General features: G+C 48.8%; 1 protein-coding gene across 7 annotated transcripts in view; it reads right to left on the minus strand.

Moving 5' to 3' along the window:
* The window catches only part of Piezo (piezo type mechanosensitive ion channel component), a gene marked incomplete in the record, with an annotated part of 141676 nt that overhangs the window by 12934 nt on the left and 106446 nt on the right, over window positions 1-22296 (minus strand).

The following is a 22296-nucleotide window of genomic DNA, read 5'->3' on the forward strand; positions in this document are numbered from 1 at the left end:
TGCAGTGGCAATGTTTATCACGAGCCCGTGCAGTGGCAATGTGAGACTGACCGGCGGCACCGCTGTCCGCCTCTGCGCAGTTGCCAGACGAGGCGCCGGCGGCGGCCGGACCAGGTCATACACATACATCTGGTGAGCTGGCCACGACAACGCCGCCACACAAACTGTCCGGGCCGCCTTGTCGGTACTTCTCTTTCGTGGCAGAGGCCCGACTCTTGACCAATCACGCACCGTTGCAAAGGGTATGATTCGCTTCACCGGAAGAAGCGGGGCGGGACATAGTCCCCTCGTTTACGCCGACAGCCCATGGACCCACGTTTTGCCAGCTGGGGCCCGGTCTGGTAATCTCGCAAATTTTCAAAACATTTGTCGAACATTGGTCACCAACGTAACCTTTGCGTGCATAATGGGCGATGTCAAGTGCAGATGAAAAAATGTTGAGTGGTTTACAAGTATTAGGCAGTGTCAGCTTAGCTACCTTCCCTTTCGATCCGACAGTGCCTTTTTGGACCACGCATATCCACCACATCCCAGCTATGAAATACAATATCTTTATTCAACTATCCAACTATCTGGCCTTACAAAAAAGCGATAAGGGCCACGCAATGCTAATTTGACGCATCTCATCTCCAAATGCAACCAATCAAAGCATGGCACACGAGGCCACACAGTATTGAATTTGCATTGCATTTGCAATCGCAATCTACATTCGATTCTCCTTCCACCCTGGGATAAGTAGGATCAAGTTTAACAGCTTGATCGAATTACACCATGCTGTAATACAATCCTTTTAGTGAATATCTTTCATTTCGTGGGCATGTAACATACTGAGGCATACGCCTCCTCCTCGCAATACTCGCGGGGCCCTAGCCTAAACTGTATGTATATGTCAGACAGACAAACCCTTTTTATTTCGTTGACATTACCCACCGACCAACCCTTTCCTACAAAACCGAAGGTGTGAGCCTCCCACGCTGCCAAGGAATCAGCGTCGGTAAATCGCATCGTTGCTTTTGCAGTCTGGCGTTCACTAATTAATCGTTTGAAACTACCGCCGACCCCCGACTCATCTTGATGGTTAAACAAAAATGTTATCATGCGAACAGCGCACATTCAGCCACGAAAACGTATCAAAGTCTGTCGCATTAAGTGGTCACATCGAAATTTGTGAGGATATTCCTTTTTTAGACCAAACTGGATGGTGTGTGGCACCCTGGAATTTGTGCCCAGATAACGATGACAGAAAATTGCATTCAAAAACCTGAATATGAGCATAAAATTCAAGCCATGATGTCTCTTCTGCAGGGAGGATGCCTAGCAGTAAACGTACTGGCGACTGATGACAGCACCTTCTAATTGCGGGTTCTAAAACGTGTAATTTTGTTTACTCTTGGGATAAAAATATAGCACAAAATAATACATAAAAAACATTCAGGAGGCGTTAGATATTTGCCACATTAGTTTGTCACTTACTTTACCTACCACAGTGCGGGCTGCCGTAAACCCATGGCCCTGTGGTGGGTAATAACGTGCGCATAAATAGATACGTATGAGCTCATCCCCACGCATTTCAGTTTGCCGATTCACATGTTACAGAGAATAGTCGAAATTCGAGCACAGTATGAAAATAAGACTGGATACTGCGCTGTCATCGTACATTCTTGCGTCGCAATGCCTGGGGTCTATGCCATTTTTCCTGAAATGAGGAGGAACGGGCGCATTTCGCCAACACAGTAAAGTTACACCTAAAACTTAGGCAGTAAGAAAGTCTTTCCGACACATAGATAATATTCCATGGAGAAAATTGGTTAATGGTTAAAAAACAAAACTAATTAACTTAATAACAACAATTCATTAACTAACAACTTAATGGTTGAAATAATTAAACAGCTAAATAGTGTTCATTGCACATGCACTTCACAACTTGCGTGATCTTCCCGACACACGTTGCTTTCAGCGCATCTTGTTTTGGTTTTTGCCCGCCCGGTCTCGACATTTCTACCCCAAAACGCTTTCGTGGATGGAAACAGTTCACGCATGGTCCTGGCATAAGCCAGTTTTATGCAGACTGTTTTATTGATGACGTGTCCGCACCCAAATGCAAACAGTTTTGTGGTATCAATATAAAGGTGCTAAACGTTTTCCACGCACGCTGCTCTGAGAATGTGACGTCAGCGACGTCAGAGACCCACGCCTAAGTGCTCTTTCTTATTCACTGTTCATTTGATGGATGAGCATCTGCGCAACGTGGAACTACTACGGCCTGTGGCTATTGCGATGAAACGATGACACTTAATCAAGAATTACTAACGACGCACCATGTTTTAAGGGCTCGGACAAGCACTTCATGTTCATAAAGTCAGCCTTGCAACGTCGATAGGATTTATGAAAGCGTCCGCGGCGATTGTTGGACCGCAATGTCTGCTACAGCCCTGTGCAAAGACAAGCAGAAGCTAAACAGCTTTAACTTCTGTATTCAGCTTGGTTGTGCTGCATTGGTGAACTATTGTGCGTCGAGATGTGTAACTGAGCAGGAAGACTGCCCTGTAATGCAGTCCTTGGCCGTTGTGACATTATGAAGGGCGAACAGAACAAGTGTATTTCGCCGATTTAATCAAAAAGTTTATGATGATGAGTGTAAGGCTATCGTGGATTTCGCTGGGCTGTTTTGTCGTCGTAGGACCGGGGTCTCTATCACTGCTTTAATGCCATGCGTTGGCTTCGTAACTGAAGGCACCGCAAGATTTTAGAACATGTGTGTAACACGTGTCTTGGTCTCGACTGTTCGGCATGCCCTGGCCTAATGTCTCGGTCCTAGTACTACACCACGACCGTTCAGTCTGTGCCCTGACCCAAGGACTTGGGCTTAGTACTACATCACAACTGTTCACAGCCGAATATCGCCGACAGGCTCTTGGCAGAAGACGGCCTGGCGTCTCGACCTTCCACTGACCACAACAGAAGGCCACACCTTTCTCAGCCGGCGCCGCGGCCCGGCCTCTAATTACGCCCCCTTGAATGGAAGGATTAGTTCAGGGAACCTGACACTACCTTTGCACGGTCGCGTGCAGGAGGGCACAGGACCCCAGCCTCGGCTTGCAGCCCTGGGTCTCCGTTTTACAGCTCTAAAGTCATTCAGCGTTAAGATCTGCATACCCGTACTCACACTCTGCCCACATAGTCACACCCGAGCCAACCCATTGTCTTTGAGACGAAGCCCGTATCCGCACATTAACACGCGCCCAGGTGGCTGGTTGGATACGCTTCGCTCGCGTGAGGGGGTCAAGTTGACCCGCCTGAGATCTCAGGAGCTAACACAGCTAGAAACACCAAATTTACAGGGTGTGTTAGCCTGCACCTGAACTCACTTAAGGCAAAGTTTGAGGTTCCTAGGTCATGATCATCTGGTCAAATAAGGTCAAACAAGGTCAATCTCCTGATTGATCTTCAAGTGTCCCCAGAACCTAGATAGGGTAAAATAAGAAAGATAAAGAAAAATAAAGAAGATAAAGAAAAATAAAAATATAGAAGCAAAAGGGCACATGATCATTTAAGGTCAGTGACTGCTTGAACTTTTGAAGATCATGGTGACCAAAGTCATCCAAGACTGCTTTGAGTTTTGCAATTGAATAAGCAACAAACATTACGCTAGACAGTATGTTCCTAAAAACAAAATGTTGACTTGGGTCATTTTAGGTAAGTGATCTTTTCTGACCTATAAGAGCTGCATGGAAGATGTATAATGCGGTCCCTGTTATTAACCAATTCGAAATGAGCACTAGAAACTACGCCATACAACAAGCTCTAGTGTAAGAAAACAAACAAGCTTTGACCTTGGTCTGACCTTCAAAACTGAACTTAGGCCAACTGTTGCGTTGCCTAAAAAAGTATCTCAGAGATGTATAGTCTTGTCTAACATTCCGTTGCTGCACCAGATTGAATTCCCTAGAAATTGACTTCGCATAATCCATGGCCTGACTTTGACCAGCCGTTGGTCAGTGACATTACAAGGTATATCTAAATTTGTCAAATCAAACGATCCGCTACTCAAATGTATACAGTTAAACCTTCGGGGGGGGATCAGTGTGACCCCCACCCGAGCGCGTGTTAAACGCTCCTTTGTCACGTTTCTCCCAATTCCTGTATGCACTAATGCACATACATGTATGCGTACATATTAATGCATACTAATGCGTAAATGTATGGTGCATTAAGGCAGCCAATATCATTCAAACTTCAGTATTTATATTTGTCTGCTTTTCTTGTGCAAATACTTCAGTTTACATACACACCAAGATAAAATATTAACACTAAGCAATCCCAGACAGCTATCACCATGACCCTGCATTTCTCCAAACATAGGGTAACAGACAGACAGCTGAAATTGTTCAGGGCAAGGTCATCAACACTCAACAATGACACCCATACCTCAGTAGCAAGCTTACGTTAATGAGATTCTCGCACAGGGCAAGGTCATCAACACTCAACAATGACACCCATACCTCAGTAGCAAGCTTACGTTAATGAGATTCTCGCACAGGGCAAGGTCATCAACACTCAACAATGACACCCATACCTCAGTAGCAAGCTTACGTTAATGAGATTCTCGCACATGCCTATGTCCTTTCACACAAAGCTATTTGTACACCAAGATTTTCCTCTGCGTCATGATAACAGCATCAAATTCCCTGGAGGATAGTTATACATTAACAAGGCCTGAAATGTAGGAATCAGGCATTAAAACTAAAACTTTTGCAAACAGCACCACCATAAGGAAAGATCTTACTCCTAATGCACCCCCTTGAACCACTTGGAACATGAAACACTGTACCCCTGGAACATGAAACACTGTATCTCTGTCATCATTTTATCCGGGCGGGATCCTGAACCACATGCATATTTCACACTATCAATTCATGCTTTCCAAAAACAGGTGCAGGATAATGTAGGTTGTCAGAAACTCACCACAATCGCATTAAAAACATGCCACAGCAAAGGTCACTCTAGGATATCTTTCAGGTAGAGCACTCCCTCCCCCACTTTTATAAATGTCTGGTTTCATTCATATGGTGATAATACAGTTTTACTATTCATGCATAACTTACATTGCCCATCACCTATTGGTGTCGATTTATGGCGTTGAGAGTTTATTTCCTCACGTTTATTGCGACAAGCTTTTGTGTAAAAACATGCGCAATGGACGCCCGTAGGCTACTAAAAAAATTGGGCGCATTTGCACAGATTGATATTTGCATTCCCGGAGACATCCCCTTGGAAAACCTTAAGGGGGTGGGGGGAGGTGCATTGAGCCCACCCGATCAGGGCAAGGGATAAAGCACTTCAGTTCAAGGCATTTGTAGGGTTTCTTGCTCTTCAATGGTCAGGGGTTCATTTTGGTCCACACAGGGGATTCCAGATGCGCCAAAGGGCCTGTAAACAAGGGACTCCTAACGCATGGAGGAACCTCCTAATCCAGAGAAGGAACATTTCGATTCACATATGATATTCTGATATGGAACAGCGGCTTTCTGGCGCATGGAGGTGTGTCCTGGTCCAGACCAGGGGACTTCTGTACTCCACATCCAGAACACTTCCAAATTCCTTATTCTATTTCGTAGCGGTGACCTTCAGAGCCAGCAACCGGAAAATGGGTTTCTTGGTGCATAAACGAAATTCTGAGCCTGATTTAGTTCCCATAGCTCAACTATGGGCACCTTGATCTGATACTGGAAACATGAATGTATAGCTACAGAGCACTCGCTGTGGGAAAAAGGCAACTCCACCCAAAAACTGAGCGACCAAAAACATGCACTTGCCCCTCTTTGTCCCCCCGCCCCAACACACAAACACCTACTGTGCCGCCCCTGGCGCCAAGTGGCGCTGAATGAGTCACCTACGCATATCATCCCCACGATCGGCTTCGACATGTGATCCCACGTTTCTTGCACTGGCCCCATTCACGTAAACCAGTGTCCTACAAATGGAGGTCCTGATAGTCACCGTTGCTCGCGCGCCAATTTGGAAGGCTTGGCTACCACTGAACCTGCTTCACCCACGTATAAGATTTACGGTAACACTATGGGCTTACAAACGGACCTTGCCACCAGCACTAGGCGCTCATCAATCCCCGCACCGGACCGCCCACCGGACCGCCAGCACGCACGTGCACTGCTCACACCATCCTCACCCGCATCTGCTGGATGTGACAATTTCAGAGGCTCTTACCGTCCTCTGTTTCACCCGCACATGGGTTAACGGGCAAAGGAGACAACTGACATACGCAAAGACAGACGCAAATTTTCGTAAAGAGTACGTAACACTTGCGCGCTTGCTTCGCTAGGCGACGGAGCGCTTATGGACGATTTGTGTTCGCATTCTATCGGAATGCAATCAACACCGTTCATGGGATGATCTGGCCGACCCCAACTCTGGCTGCCGGGGTGTCTGACGGGGACCGGGGTGATGTGCTGACACCAGGGACGCTTAAATCCTGCTCTCTGACAGGGAACGGGGTGATGTGCTGACACCAGGGACGCTTAAATCCTGCTCTCTGACAGGGAACGGGGTGATGTGCTGACACCAGGGACGCTTAAATCCTGCTCTCCAGAGTACCACTGCCGTTAGAGCGTTGTTACGCATTTTCGACGTTCAAGAAAACCGTACTTGGTATCGATGTAAATGCCGGATTTTTCTGATGTCGCCACTGCCGCTGCACAACTGCGACGCGTTTCTGCTGTAAGACTCTTCAGTGACTCCAAAATACACCCCGCGAAAGCAATGGCAGTGTTGTATTGGAACAGCGGTGAACTTCGCTGAAATCTTATTGCATTTCGTGAGTTCTCTCATCGTACCCGTTGAAAATTATTCTTCACTCCATGTGTGTGGTTTTCCTGGCATGTCCTCAATGCAAGGAGCTCGGGTAAAGCATTTCACTGTCGCAATGGCTGATCTTTCCCGCCAGAACAAATAAATGAATGATGAATGAATGACAGCTGCCAGACGTCGGCAACACTCGGTGCGAGCGTGTTCCGTCGTTTTATTTGAGATTCTGGCCGCCCCCGCCTGCCGAGATGTGGCCAGTGTCGAGCGGCTGCCCGCCGGCTTCGTTGTCGGCCATAATTTCGGGCCGCCCATGCAAAGCCAATGGGTCAAAAACAGCGAAATGCGCAGAGTATCTTCCTATTTATCTGGAAATCGATTAACCATCGCCCGCTCCTCCCCTCCACCCAGATTGGTCTTAGAATAAAGCCTGCCTATTGAAGATGACTATTGCAGAACTTGTGGCTTCATTTAGAATGTGATACCTGGTACAGCTTGCTTAACATGTCCGGTATGCGGCTGGACATTTATCCTGCGTATTTGAATCAACATATTTGGGAAATGAGAACCCCGACTATTCCTATCTAGCTTTCCGGTTCCCAGTCACTGTGTTGCTTTTCTTTGCCGCGACTGGACAGCGGAGAGACGCCTGGTTAACAATTCATGGGCCGAATGAACGTCCAGTTATGTCATTGATCTAACGCCGCCTCGGGGAGGCGGCGGCCGTCACCAACAAGATCTCCATCGCGGCGGTGTTACACGGCTCACGCCTCGGCACGCTCGGGCGATACGTCCGGCACCCCTCGGTACGCTCGATACCCACGGTACGCCTTCTGTACCCCTCGGTACGCTCGGGTGGTACGTCCGGCAAGCCCTCAGTACCCCTCGGTACGCTCGGTACGCCACGGTGCGCCCTCGGTACCCCTCAGTACGCTCGGGTGATACGTCCGGTACGCCCTCGGTACCCCTCGGTACGCTCGGTACGCCACGGTGCGCCCTCGGTACTTGGAGTCGTGAGCGGCGCCGCCACCGCACGCCGGACGCGGGCCGCACAGCCGCCGGCCGCCGGAGAAAGTCGGGTTCAGCGCCGTTGGCGCACCGTGAGTCCTGGATCAGCCGCAGGGTGGGCAAGGCAGCCTCCCGGATCAGCCGCAGGGTGGGCAAGGCAGCCTCCCGGATCAGCCGCAGGGTGGGCAAGGCAGCCTCCCGGATCAGGTGCAGGATGGGCAAGGCAGCCTCCCGGATCAGGTGCAGGGCGGGTGAGGCAGCCTCCCGGATCAGGTGCAGGGTGGGCAAGGCAGCCTCTCGGATCAGCCGCAGGGTGGGCAAGGCAGCCTCCCGGATCAGCCGCAGGGTGGGCAAGGCAGCCTCCCGGATCAGGTGCAGGATGGGCAAGGCAGCCTCCCAGATCAGGTGCAGGGCGGGCAAGGCAGCCTCCCGAATCAGGCGCAGGGTGGGCAAGGCAGCCTCCCGGATCAGGTGCAGGGCGGGCAAGGCAGCTTCCCGGATCAGGTGCAGGGCGGGCAAGGAAGCCTCCCGGATCAGGCGCAGGGCGGACAAGGCAGCCTCCCGTATCAGGTGCAGGGCGGGCAAGGCGGGCCAGATGGGCACCAACCTGCCATATCCAGCGACGAGAGCGACGCAGACCTGCCATATTCAGAGACAAGAATGACGCAAACCTGTCATATTCAGAGACGAGAGCGACACAGACCTGTCATATTCAGAGACGAGAGCGACGCAGACCCGCCATATTCAGAGACGAGAGCGACGCAGACCCACCATATTCAGGGACGAGGTACTCCGCAAACGACAACTAAGTACCACAGCAAGGGTTTTTGTTTGTTTGTTGTTTACTTCCGATCATGAAAATGGTGCAGTATGGCATTCGATCAGTATATCATTTCACAAAAAAAACGCTTAAGTCAAAGCGCTCAGGTGCTCCGAAAAGATAAGCCAGCATTATCAGGCATTATTGAACGAATACCGCGCGACTAAGGAAACAAATCAAAACCATTGTTAGCTGTGAGATCAATATGACACATGGAGGTAATCAGGATATAGGGTTACCTTACGAGGGCTACGGTCACGTCAAAAGGCGACATTTTGTTTGTTACCAAAGGAGAGTTACATCATTGTTTCTAATCTATGGTTGACCATTTTATTGCCTTTTTGTGCGGAGATCAGTGGCGACCAAGATGTCCGTCTCAGGTATGTCCTTATTTGAATCCAAAAATTTCTATTGCGGACAGACACGTAGTAAATATTTGACTAGGGGGGGGGGGGGCAAATGTCAACTTGTGTACGAAGTCCTATGGACTTGGGCAAAGTTCCTGTGAAATCAGCCAGCATTTAGTGTAAGCCTCTTGGTACAGGTGGGAGGGGGGACAGGCACGGCTCACGTAGCTTTCCCTTGGCCACGTCCTTGACTGCAGCACAAATTTGCTGCGGCTGTGGCACCGATGGCGGAATTGGCAAAGTGCCAACTCTTGCAAACATACCTCGGCACCTGGTCGTCCTCGCCTTTCCCTGGACATTCATAACGCTTTGTTTGCGCTACTCACGCCATTGCTGCCACGGTGAAACATGCTTCCCACAGTGTCGTAAGCTTACAACGCTTACATCACCGTTTGGCGCTTGTCCACCGTTTACCGCACAAAACGATCAATGTAGGGGGATGCTCTTGATGGTATGACATACATCATCTTGTAGAAACGGATCTACCGCATCACAGCTTAAGTTTTTCCACGAGACGAAAGCGCACGCGTATTTTTGGTTTGCTCGATGCAAAATAATTTATTTTTGGTGTCATGCTCCTACAGGACAACTCACATCAACCAGAAAGCTAAAATATCACAATCATGCACTGAGAAAACGGGGGCCAGATCATGCTATCCTCAAAAAGAATACGCCTCCAATAAACCTCGCGCAGAGTCGGGAAAATTGACTGCACAGTGTTACTTAAAAAGTATTAGCAAAAGTATTAAACCATATTATGCGTAAGTTTTTCACTCAGGCCTTCATTGATACGTGCCCGGAAGCCAGTTGGATACGACGCGCTCGGGTGAGGGGAAACACCCTTAGGTGGATCAAATTGACTCACTGATCTTATCTAACCTTTTGCAACTCTTTAAGCGATGCTATCGCAAAAACTAAGAAAGCAAGACACACGAAATAGCCACGGTAAGTACGACTGTGTGCTAACTTACTTAAGCCGAATTTTGAGATCGTTAGGCTATGACCTTCAGGCCTGATGAGGTCAAACAAGGTACAACTCCAGATAGGTATTCAAAGCACTCAGACCTCCACATGCAACCTACTTTAACCTAGATACCTATTCTACAGAAAACACCATTGGTGTTCATAGCAGGCCATTAACCTTATTTGAGCCTTGAAGGTTCAGACGACCAAAAACTTCCATATTTTTATATTTGAATCTAAACCAGTGTCATGGTCTAGACTAGGCGGTATGTCATTCAAAACAAATAGATGATCGAGGCAAATTCGGGTCAATGAACTCCGGTGACCTTCAGGAATTCCAAATAAGATGTCTGTTGACGTAACTGAGTTACAAATTCGAAATTGGCGTACGAAAGTACTAATCAAATCTCCGGTTTGATTGGTACCGGACAACTCCGGTAAAAATGATTTAGTTTTGAGCTTAGTCTGGTCTTCAAACATGACCCAGGACCAATGGAAATAGTCGCAAACCCGAATTTAACTGCCTTCTTGTCCAAAAATTGATCTCAAAGATGCGTGGCTCCGTGACACTGAGTTGTCGCATCATGTTGCACAATTCCCTGAAATTTCCTTCGCTGACAGCCGTTACCCGAGTTTGACCTGCCGTGCGTCAGCGATCTATATAAATAACATTATGTAGATGAATAAATACATATATGGATGAATAGATGAATAGATAGATCTCCATTCTCCTGGTTTTTCTCCTAAAAATAAGGTTATTACTACTGTCTTATCATATGAAAGATATCACGCTAGTCCAGTGCCATAAACACCATGCAAAGACGTTTTCATCCAGGGACATTCCATTGTACGTCAAATAAAATTTCGATTATGAGAGATCTATCACCGGTTTCCGGAAAAAAACATCTGGTCCATAAAATCCATCAAGATCCCTAAAACGATTCAAAGAGCTGTCCATCTGATCAGACAAGACCTCGGCAGCCGCTACGTCGCCTATCACAAGAGATCGGCTGCGGTGTCAGCACTGCCTCCTGAAATCTAAAACATGTTGTCGGGAGTGTTTCTCTACAGCATGTGAACAACGCAGTCTCTCAGCTGCAGACATGACGCGAGGAAAGCCCTGCTCGTAGCCGAATGAGTAATTCCAAAAATAGCACAATTTCCTGCAGATAATCTGGTTGTCGGACATGCAAATCCTTTACGTGGGCGATCGAGCCGACAACAAAACAGCCGATCATGGGTTACCGAACCCCAGCTTGATGCAGGCGAGGCCGCTGCACTATAGAGTGATCCCGGCGGCGCGCGCCATCCGGTGTTACGAAATCATCAGACCCTCGCGGTTTGATGACGCAGATGGAATACCATCACCCCAACTCCGAGAGGTAACAGAACGTCGTACATCCTAGATACAGCTCCAACAGTACTGCGGGGACAGCTCCCGCAATAAGTGGTTCCAGCATAGTGGTGCTGCCCCGCACACGGCCCGCGTGACCACCGTTCTGCTGGGAGAGCGCTTTGGCGGAAGTCTTCTCCCGTAAGGGAGCTCACGAATGGCTAGCACGCTTTACTGACGTAGCATCTGCCGTTCTTCTAGTGACTTCTTCCTATGGGGGGGGGGGGGGGGACTCCTGGAGGGGCTGGTGCATCGCAATGATCCCCGAGACATCCGCGGCTGATGACGTCCAGCTCCCGAGAAGTGCAGAAGACGCGTACAAAGTTGGCTTATTTTGCCTACAATTCGGTGCTCATGACGTCGCAACGCTGTTATGTTTCATGTTAGCGTACCTGGGAACGGACCTCGACACCAGGGAGAAAAGCGTAGGATAAGGCCGAAACTGCAGTTTGCTAATGGAATCGATCGCCTCATTATCCGAGGTGGAACCAATCTCCACGCAGGCGTGATGCCCGACAACAAATGAGGGAAAATGTCAGGAAGTGTTTGGTGAGGTCCTGGTCACGTACTTAGGAAGAAGGACAGGGAGATGCTCGAATACCGAAAGTTCAGGTGCCGCCTGGGAAAGAGGTCACCGACAGCTGGCGGTCAACATCAGATATGTACAGTGAACGTGTCTGGCGCAGGGACGCGGCAAAACCGTTTGCCACCAGCCAGCCCATCACTGCATTCGATGGAACCCCGAGTGATATGAACCGAGTCCAATCCCGCATGCGCTCACTGATGTAACTAAGCTTCCTTATATAGCGGCGCTACGAGGGAATTAAATAATGTATGCCCATCCGAGGTTTCTGTCGTCAGCCAACACCACGACTATTGGCCATAAAATTACACAATTCCTTCCTCCCCTCCCCCTCTAAAACAGGCCATGACTAAATGGTCCGTAACACGCGGATGCGAACAGGAACGATACACAAAGAATACCGACCTGTCGAAATCTCTAAACGCTCGTACAATGCCAGAGTAAATGCGCCTTCTTTCTAAATCAGCGTGAACCTGTTCACTGCAACAGAAATGGCAAGCATGACGCTTCTCAATTTTGGCCCTCCATTCCTTTTTTCCATTATATTCCTTCTGTTGGCACCGCCCATAGTAATATTACCATTATAAAGGAAGGGTTACAAATCAAATCACAGAAGCCACGTGCCTTCCCAGTCGCGTCATGACTCCTGATGGCATGCGCTGTTCGACGCACATTTACGAAAAGAACTGGTACGATAAAGCAGAAGGCAAGCTCCCAGCGCATATCCGTGCGTGTTCCACTGCGTGAGACTGATCCGTCGAGCCCCGATGGCCTCACGCAAGGGCTCATGCCCTCCGCCAGCCGCCCGCCGCCCGCCAGGACCGGCCACACGGACGCCCCCTATAACGCGCGCGCCGAGCTGGCCGGCAGGGTTCGGCCCCGGCGCCGGCCGTGCGCGCCGCCGGTACACTGGGCCGGCCAGAGTGGTGCGCCCCTCGCGGGAATGGGTGACCCATTATTGAGTGTGCGCAACATGACGTCATTGGGAAAGCGCAAGGCCTCAGTCATCGAGGAGCGGTGAAAAGCCCTCCCGACTGTTGTAAAACCTGCTGTTACATCTATCGCGTTACACGGAAGCAAAAAACGCCCTCAAAGTTCTGTTCCACGGCGGAGTGTGTGGTCGCGGAAGTTCGTACCACGCAGTCAACACCCTTTTACAGAACAATTCCAAAGCATTCGAGCACAGCAGGCGCTGGCCAGAGGTTTCACCAGGCTTTGTCGCCTTGGGGGGGGGGGGGGGGGGCAAACGATGATGATCTGAAGTGGAGGGGGGACGGTATTCTGGTGGCAAAGCACTGATTGGGAGGGAGAGCATTATAGATATCCCTGCTTTTCCGCCCAAAACGCGATATACCAGGCAACGTCATCATGCAATGCTGGAGCCGGATCGGCGTAGGCTGATACCCTTCTGCCAGCTACCAAACTTGGCTCTGTCTAAACACATTATCTCCGAAACTTCTGCAGCATTAAAAGCTACCTCAAAATGACAAAAACACTTCACGCCAAAAAACTTAATAATCTTCACCGAAAACGTCGTTGATATCGTTAAAATAGTATGCGACATGAAGGTCTACACGGAACATATATTTTGGCATCAGTACAGCTCACTTGACCGTGACAGCCAGGGCGTGGTTGGGGGAGGGAAGGATGAGCCGAAATTCTGATCATCTAGCATTCCAGTGGTTGGGGGGGGGGGAGGATGAGCCAAAATTCTGATCACCTAACATTCCAAAAGTGTGCCTTTGAACGAATCCGGCTCACATTGCTTTCATGAAAGGAAACTTTCATTTTCACCTTATTCTTGGACCATTTATCAAATGACCCTTAATGACCTTATTTAATGACCTTTAATAGCAGTCGTGTCCACATGTAGCATGCGACACATCTCATATGCACATGGCCATGTGATGTAGCGATACCATATCTTACAATGCAGTGTATTACGGCGCCCGTCTTTGATAATCTTCATCCGGTGTGGTTTCGCTTAGTTTTTTTTTCCGTGCGACCTTAAGCAACATTTTCCGGAGCACTATCAAGCATAGCACAGCACAATGAAGTATTCTTTGAAATCTATTCTTAATCCTGCACGACATTTCTCCTGGCAATACTTGTCCCATGCGATATTTTGCTTACGATTTTGTCGAAACGAGCCGTTTTAGCGATCTTTTGCCATATATTGCATCTGATAACGCATATCGAATGCATTATTTAGCCATGGCGATCTTGTCCTGGTAATCCAAATCACGTGTGAACTTTTGCTCACAAAATATTTCATATAATTGGTGTGCGTAATACTGCGTCACACGACCTTCTATTTCACACAGACAATTTTCTCGTCCCTGTTTCATACGATCATTGGCCATATGGTATTTCACCCTCCCACCGCTCACTGCACTGCCAGGTCGCCCAGTTTCCAGAGCGGGCTGGGCGAGTCCGGGACGGACCGGTCCCCGGCGCGCTGTTCGCGGCGCCTGACGGGGCAGGGGAGGGCCGCGGCATGCACGGGCGGGTGAGGCGGTGTTCGGCGGGACCTCGGCCCGCGGCATGGCACGGCGTGACACGCGCGCCACGAGGCGGCAGGATCTACCAGGAATCAGCTGGCCGAATGCTCGTGGACATTTCCGTGACGCATGTTGACCTCAGGGGAGGTTTATATTTGGCGCAGCGTACTTCCAGACGGCAGACCGCCCGGCCAGCCAGTACCTCAGAAACCAGTGGATCCCAGGCAATCAAAGTTTCTGATGATCAAGGTTCCAACGTGTAAAGCCCTCAGTTCCTTCACCTACTGCTTCCATGGCTTCGTATCGCTGTATTGATCTAAATAATTTTTCACAATTTTCGTCGTGTTTTATTGCGTGCTTGTCAGCATTTTCTCATTTCGTATAAGTTGCTTGTGAGTCCACCCCCACGGGCCGGTTGGTTCGAGCGCCGGCCTTCCGACCCACCCCTCCGAGGCGGGGTGGGCTCTAATCGCTTTAGGCGCTCGCCCTTGCCCTGGGCTGATATGCCCTGGGCGAGAAATGAGCCCAACAGCCAACGCGCCAGAAAACCCCAATACTCAATCACTGTCTTAGATGACCTTCGGTCGGTGGCAGCGGCCGCGCTCAAGGTCAGATGACGTCAGAGGGCAGGCTGAACCACGCTGAGCTTTGAAATGGAACTCCTAAAGCACCAAGGTAGATCTTAAACGATGTGACGACAGTTTTCGGCTACGAAGATGAAGAGAGTGGGTGGGACATACATGTGCCTTTCACGGACCAAAGAACCCTTCTGCCTCATTTCAATAGACTACGGACCAAAAACGGACCAAAGATCACTTCTACCCCATTTTAACAGACTGCAGACGACTTTTTTGAAATTGCATGAATCAACTGAAGCTTTGCACTGTCAGAGTAAAAACGCTGGCCGTTTCAAGTCATGGGAAGCCTCCTCAGTTCATTACATTGCATATACGCAAACATTATCTGACTGCGTCACAACTCCAACAATTTTATAACTTGTATAGAAGAAACAGAGCCATTCTTTCACATACTATTTGCTATCCTTAAGTGGATATATCACGCAGCAACAAGAAATAAAAACCACGTGGTAGCTTTAAAACCATCCACATTTCCCTCTTACCAAGATTCATGCTCCACCCCAGAACCATCCCCGCGCCATTTGTGTGGTGTAGCGTGAAGTGAGGATAGCAATAATATATTTTTCACGAATATCTGCCCCTTGGTGACATTACTGAGGCATTGAGCAATGCCACCAAAGTGTGTGACATATTTTTGCAAGCTGCAGAATAACTTTTATGAAAACAAACCAAAACCGTACAAATAGTTTATAGGAACTCTTTCTACAGTTAACATAAGCTGTCGACTGCAGGTTTTGTATTCCCTATCGAATGCTTCATTCACGTGATACGTCGAGACATAACTTCACACAGACCTGCACACGGATACAAATATTGGAAGAAATGGATACATCACACAGAAAAAAGCCTCAATGAAATAAATGTTGAATAAACAGTAGCAATCGCTGTAGGGGTACACCGTATTGTATAAGTGTCCTATGGTCGCGGTCGCAGATTGTCTATTCTTCAAGCATAGAAAAACAAACTAGATAAACAAACTCTATGGCACAACTTTTCAAGTTTGTACAACTGCTACGCATTTGGTGCACCAGTACTGATGGCTGTATTGTCAAATAAATGAAGCCATGGCAATGGAAGGCTCACAGTTTATCACGCATGCCGATGATCATACTGATTGTGATTTATGGGGTGCGGTTTTTGCCTAAACTAAGAAAGGTTATGTGCACCACACCCTCATAGTAACAGCCAAGAGAAGTGTGTAGCTGGATCTATTTTAAGGACCGACCTGACTGATGTTCAATGAAACCAGACAATAGTTTGGAAAAGCTGAGTTGGCATTCTTGATTTGCTCGGGCGATAGGTTTGCTTAAAGCTTTCTGATCTGTGCTACTTGGTTTACTGGTGTGTCACGTCTTCTCTGAGTTTTGTTATTGCTGGTGCTCTTACTGTAACAAACAAAAATGTGTTTCTTTCACGACTATGCTGTGGCAGCACACTCTGGTTTTTAGATGATTTTAATACTTATGGAACAGCAAAAAGTAAATTTTTTGCCTGCTATAATTTTTGAGTCACAAAAGCGCGCCATTTCTGGCCCACAGCCCAGGCAAAACCCGCGGTTTCTTGCGGGTCAGAAATTGGCAGATTAGCGAGTGGAAAAGCTGCGCCTCTACACAAATTATTTTCAAGCCTTGTGTCTGGGCACACACAAAACACCTTATATATATATATATATATATATATATATATATCATGTATTTTACACATAAGGGGCTATGCATGATTTTTATGACGTGCGCGCCATTCTGGGTAGGTCTGCGTGAGACTCCTGATGTATTTTTTTAGTTGCCGTAACCGATGTCATGAGCATCGACAACCGCGGTTAGAAACAGAGCGAATGAAAGGCATTCCGCACAAAGCAAATCAAAACGAAAACAAATGCCTCTTTGCTTGGGCGTAATCGTTCCCATCGGAAAGTACTGAAGCTGACTGCGACGGCCGTGACGTCACCCACCCGGATCCGGTCGTGACGTCACTCACCTAGACCCGGTCATGACGTCGCCGACCCGGATATGCCAGCACTGCCACCCTCTCTCACATCCTGAACCATCGTGAAGGTCAGATCCTGCCAGCCCACGCAATGAAACGACTTGCTAGTTTAAATATTTATCACATTGTGTAAACTGTGTCGAATACACGTAGCAATCTGAATGCGTCATGACTGTATCATGACACCGTCATGATCGAGAAAAGGAAGTGGCCAGCACTGCCACTCCCTCCCCCATTCCGAATTATCGCAAAGTCAGCCCATGCGCACCGAAATAATGCAGCAGTTAAATAACTTCAAAAAACATTGAGCCCGTTTAGCAAAACTGCAGATTACCCAGCAATACGCTTGAAGTTTCGTAGATTCGCAATGTTGAGTAGGCTGATATGTCCGGAGTTTCCTTGCTTCATGATGGGTTTCTGATATTGTAGCATTTTGTGTTCATGGCCCGAGGTACTTCATAGTTTGATGCTAATTTTCACCATCTTTGTATAGTTCGATTCATTCAAATAAAAGACACTGCGAAGTGCACAACATCTGTTCTCATGAAACAACTTGTCCGAAAATTTTGGCCTCGACACAGATCACGTGGGAAACCTATCTGCGTTATCATGCAATAATGCGTTCATGAACCCAACCGCCTGGGGCGACGGGGAGAGGGAAAGAAAAGGACTCAATCTTCATATCATTTCTCGACAAGGCTGGGGATGCAGGGGCATCCAGAGCCGACTGTTCGGCACTGGTGACTGCAATCGACCGTTCGGTACTTGTGAATGGAGCCGACTGTTCGGCACTGATGACTGCAATCGACCGTTCGGTACTTGTGAATGGAGCCGACTGTTCGGTACTGGAGACTGGAGCCGACTGTTCGGTACTGGCGACGGAGCCGACTGTTCGGTACTGGCGACGGAGCCGACTGTTTGGCACTGGTGACTGGAGCCAACTGTTCGGTACTAGCGACTGGAGCCGACTGTTCGGTACTGGTGACTGGAGCCGACTGTTCGGTACTGGTGACTGGAGCCGACTGTTCGGTACTGGTGACCGAAGCCGACTGTTCGGTACTGGTGACTGGAGCCGACTGTCCGGTACTGGTGACTGGAGCCGACTGTTCGGTACCGGTGACTGGAGCCGACTGTTCGGTACTGGTGACTGGAGCCGACTGTTCGTCACCGGTGACTGGAGTCGAATGTTCGGTACCGGTGACTGGAGCCGACTGTTCGGTACTGGTGACTTGAGCCGACTGTTCGGTACTGGTGACTGGAGCCGACTGTTCGGTACTGGTGACTGGAGGCGACTGTTCGGTACTGGTGACTGGAGCCGGTGACTGGAGCCGACTGTTCGGTACTGGTGACTGGAGCCGGTGACTGGAGCCGACTGTTCGGTACCGGTGACTGGAGCCGACTGTTCGGTACTGGTGACTGGAGCCGATTGTTCGGTACTGGTGACTGGAGCCGACTGTTCGGTACTGGTGACTGGAGCCGGTGACTGGAGCCGACTGTTCGGTACCGGTGACTGGAGCCGACTGTTCGGTACTGGTGGTGCATGGCCGATACACAGTCCGTTGTCGACTCAGCGGGCTCCCGATCGGCGCGGAGGGTCCTCTGACCTACATTTGAGGGACCGGCCCTGCGAACCGGTGCCCCCTAACGGCACCGGTTCAAATGACCCATGGTCAGCCCCTCGATCCATCATACTGAGCCCATGGCCGTCGGTCTATCCCATGACAAAGTTCGAAATAAATTCTCACGAAAATAGACAGACGGCCTACAAGGTTGTTAAACATGTCACGTAACTTGTGTATTTCAAACCATTGGAAGATCAAAGATCTCAGAAGAACATTCGACAAAATTTTAAAATGGATCCCGGGTTCTAGAACGTCCGGGTTCCGGCCTCACGCATGCGATCCGGGGATCCATATCTGGGATCTGGATATACGCCTGCTGACGGTATGGTCAGTGTCCGCGCAAGCTAAGCCAAGCAAAGGCTTGGACACCGACGCTTCTCCAGCAAGTTATTGGTGTGGTTGAAAGTCCTATAAAAATAGATTCATCACAAACATATCAAATAAAGCTGATGCCTTGTCACACCTGTGACGTAACGACAGCGTATTGGTTAGCTGCGCGTCTGGAAAACAAGATGTCCGATGCTCCGCGGTGCACGCCCTTTCTACCAGCAGGAAAAACAGGCGACGTCAAAGAGCCTCAGCAGGTGAGTGCGTCGTAAAGCCCCCATGACAACAACGGTTTGACATCCGAACGCCAGAATCGGTTTCATGCACGCCGAGCTGCAACAAGTGCAGGTGTGGTTATCACTCTGAATATGGCCTGCCGCCCGTCTCCGAACATGCCCTGGGAGTCCTTTTATCCTCTTCCAAACCTAATCCTCCAGAAAACTTGTAAACCATAACTGGTTGTCGGCACTTGTACCTCTATCTCCCAAACGTCACGTCTTTGGAAGCCGTAAAGGTCAGCTGTTATCAGGACCGGACACTCTGCTCTCACCACTGCCTCAGTCGGCCGGGGTTCTGCGCGTCCCAGCGGCTCGCCCCGTTGCCGCGGTCCGGGCTCGTCCCGCCGCGCACGACAGACGACACGCACCCAACACCGACCAGCCAGGCCCGCCCGTGTTGGCGGGGAAAATCGCTGTCAGCGTTGCCATTGGTGGATAGATCTGAGGCTCCGCCCCTTCCGGCGCTGAGACACGGGCTTTGCAAGATGGCGCTCTGGAATCGCGCCACCGCTGGCTGGCACGCGCTCACCGCCATCATGGCGGCCGACTCCTACGGCGGGATTAACGGTGGTTGGGTCGAGAACAATACAAAGCGAGATTCTGTTTGTGTTGCACAACATAAGAGAGCGAAATTTCCGAATAATTACAATGTAGATCTAACTTGCAACTACAGTTAGGCGCCGGTTGGCGGAAAACAAAGCTTAAGCTCTTAAAACCAGACGATCGCGCAGTTCTTTAATGCCACGGAAAATATAATTCGGTCAGAGCCAACTGGGCATGGAGGGATCTTTCACTTCAAAATCTTTGTACACGCCCAGTGATGCCTCGTTTAGCTTAGCATGGTTCTAAGAACACAAAATGCAAGACGACTGAATAGATCTTGGATACTTGGAAATCAGCGGAACGGCACCGATTCCCTCCCAGATGCACATAATTTGATGTGCCTGCTTAATCTGTTCAAGGTAGATGAGGCGTGAAAATGTCACCTATTTAGAGACAAGGGAAAATGTCACCATGCATTAACAAATCATAAAAATGATGTGTTAAGCAAATGAAAAACAAACGTCACAAAGTGAAAACACACACACACACACATATATATATATATATATATATATATATATATATATATATATATATATATATATATCACAAAATAGGACCGCATGACTGATAACTGTGTTAAAATGTGGTTCATTACTTCCGCGGTCAAATATCTCAAGTTATTTGTGCCACAATATCGGTACCAATGCTATTGCCACAGACAACAAGAAGTGCGTATGCATCATGCAGGTCAATGATTCTGACAACAGAAGACTGGCATGGTTGTCATGACTTACTGTTGCCCAGAAAACAAGGTGACATTTACATTATTTGCGTAGATCCATGGTTTCTACCTGAGCAACCGAAACCGAGGTGGCATCAGTCGTAAAATGATTGATTGATACAAACGGCAAATATTTGCCATGTCGTAATTACGACAAATTACGAAATAGCATAACCAAGCGAATTTGGTCCACGTGTTGTGACGCACTCCGCATGCTTGCGAATTAACGTCCTCTATGGCAAAAATGCATAACTACAACTTCCCCACTAAAACTTTGCCGCTTCATATGACGCTGAAGATTATAGATATTTGCAGGTAGAAGAATCTTAGTCTTATCACCACTAATTACAACAGGAGGGTGCTCAGAGTACGGGTGCCGATAGTGTAGCGGTTAACGCGTCTGCGTTAACCACACTAGTCTGGAAAACCAGACGTACGGGGCTCGATTCCGCGCGGCGCCCCCCCCCCCCCCCTTCCTGCCAGGGTGAGAGGCAGGCGACGCCATATAGTCTCAGCAGCGAGTGTGTCGTCGAGCCCAAAGCCGAGCCGACGACGACCTCAGAGTAAAGCTGATACGACTCTCCCTGCTCTCATCTACATAACACAAAATGTCGCCACTACCACGGCTTTCGTTGACTTTATACACGCTACTCGCGAGGCATGCATATTCAAATTCAAAATTTTGGGGCGATCACGCACAAAATATTGTTTAACTCTCGCACTGATTCGCCGTTTTCAAGACGCAGACTGGTAGGGGGGTTGGTGCGACCACCTGGCGTTTCCAAAGTATGAAGATAGAGCGTGGCGGAAAACACCAGTGGATTGATCTCAACGGGATCTTGCGATTATCATCGGTTTACACGTTGTTAGGTCAATAATTGATCCCATTATGCCGGCTCAAAGGACAAATATTTCAGAAAACTGCACTTCTCAGCTTTACATCACGCATACGAGGCTACGCCTTGTCGCAGCACGAAACCTAATCAGACACGTTCCCCGTTCGATTCTGAGTATATTGGTGTATATTTTGCTGTTTCGAGCATATTTACTGATACATGGCTCCGTTAATTACCCGAGTTCGCCCGCCGTGCGCGTTCCGCGGCACCGTCGGTTGATGCGTGCCCGCCCGCTAAGACTGGAGAACGCCGTGCAGTATTCCTCAAAATCTCAATGTTTTTTGGTCACGTTGACCCTATAAAGGTCAAAAAAGGTCACTGACCTTAAAGGAATACCATTAACCTTTTGATTTCCACAGGTAACCAGGCTGACGGCGGTTGCATGGGCGGTTTGTAGGCACTTTGGGCGCAAATCTGGAGTTTGACCTTGTTTGAGTTTGTTTAACCCAAGGTCATGAGCCTCCCATTTAAACCACACAAGTGAGTTCACATACAGGTCAACCGATCCTGTATGTTTGGTGCCCCTAGCTTTCTTGGTCTGCGAGATCCTAGGAGGATTAAATTGACCCCCACCCGAGCAAAGAGTATTCACCCCGCCATCCGGGAGAGTGTTAAAAACTCGACACCAGCACCCACAAGACTACCCTCAATTTGGGTGCATGGGTACCAGCTAGAGGCAGCAAGCTTTGACAGCTGCCAGCGGCGTTATCGGCATTTAATGAATTGAA

Source organism: Pollicipes pollicipes, unplaced genomic scaffold (assembly GCF_011947565.3).
Source record: "Pollicipes pollicipes isolate AB1234 unplaced genomic scaffold, Ppol_2.1 Scaffold_3087;HRSCAF=3621_pilon_pilon_pilon, whole genome shotgun sequence".
In the NCBI taxonomy this organism is placed as follows: domain Eukaryota; kingdom Metazoa; phylum Arthropoda; class Thecostraca; order Pollicipedomorpha; family Pollicipedidae; genus Pollicipes; species Pollicipes pollicipes.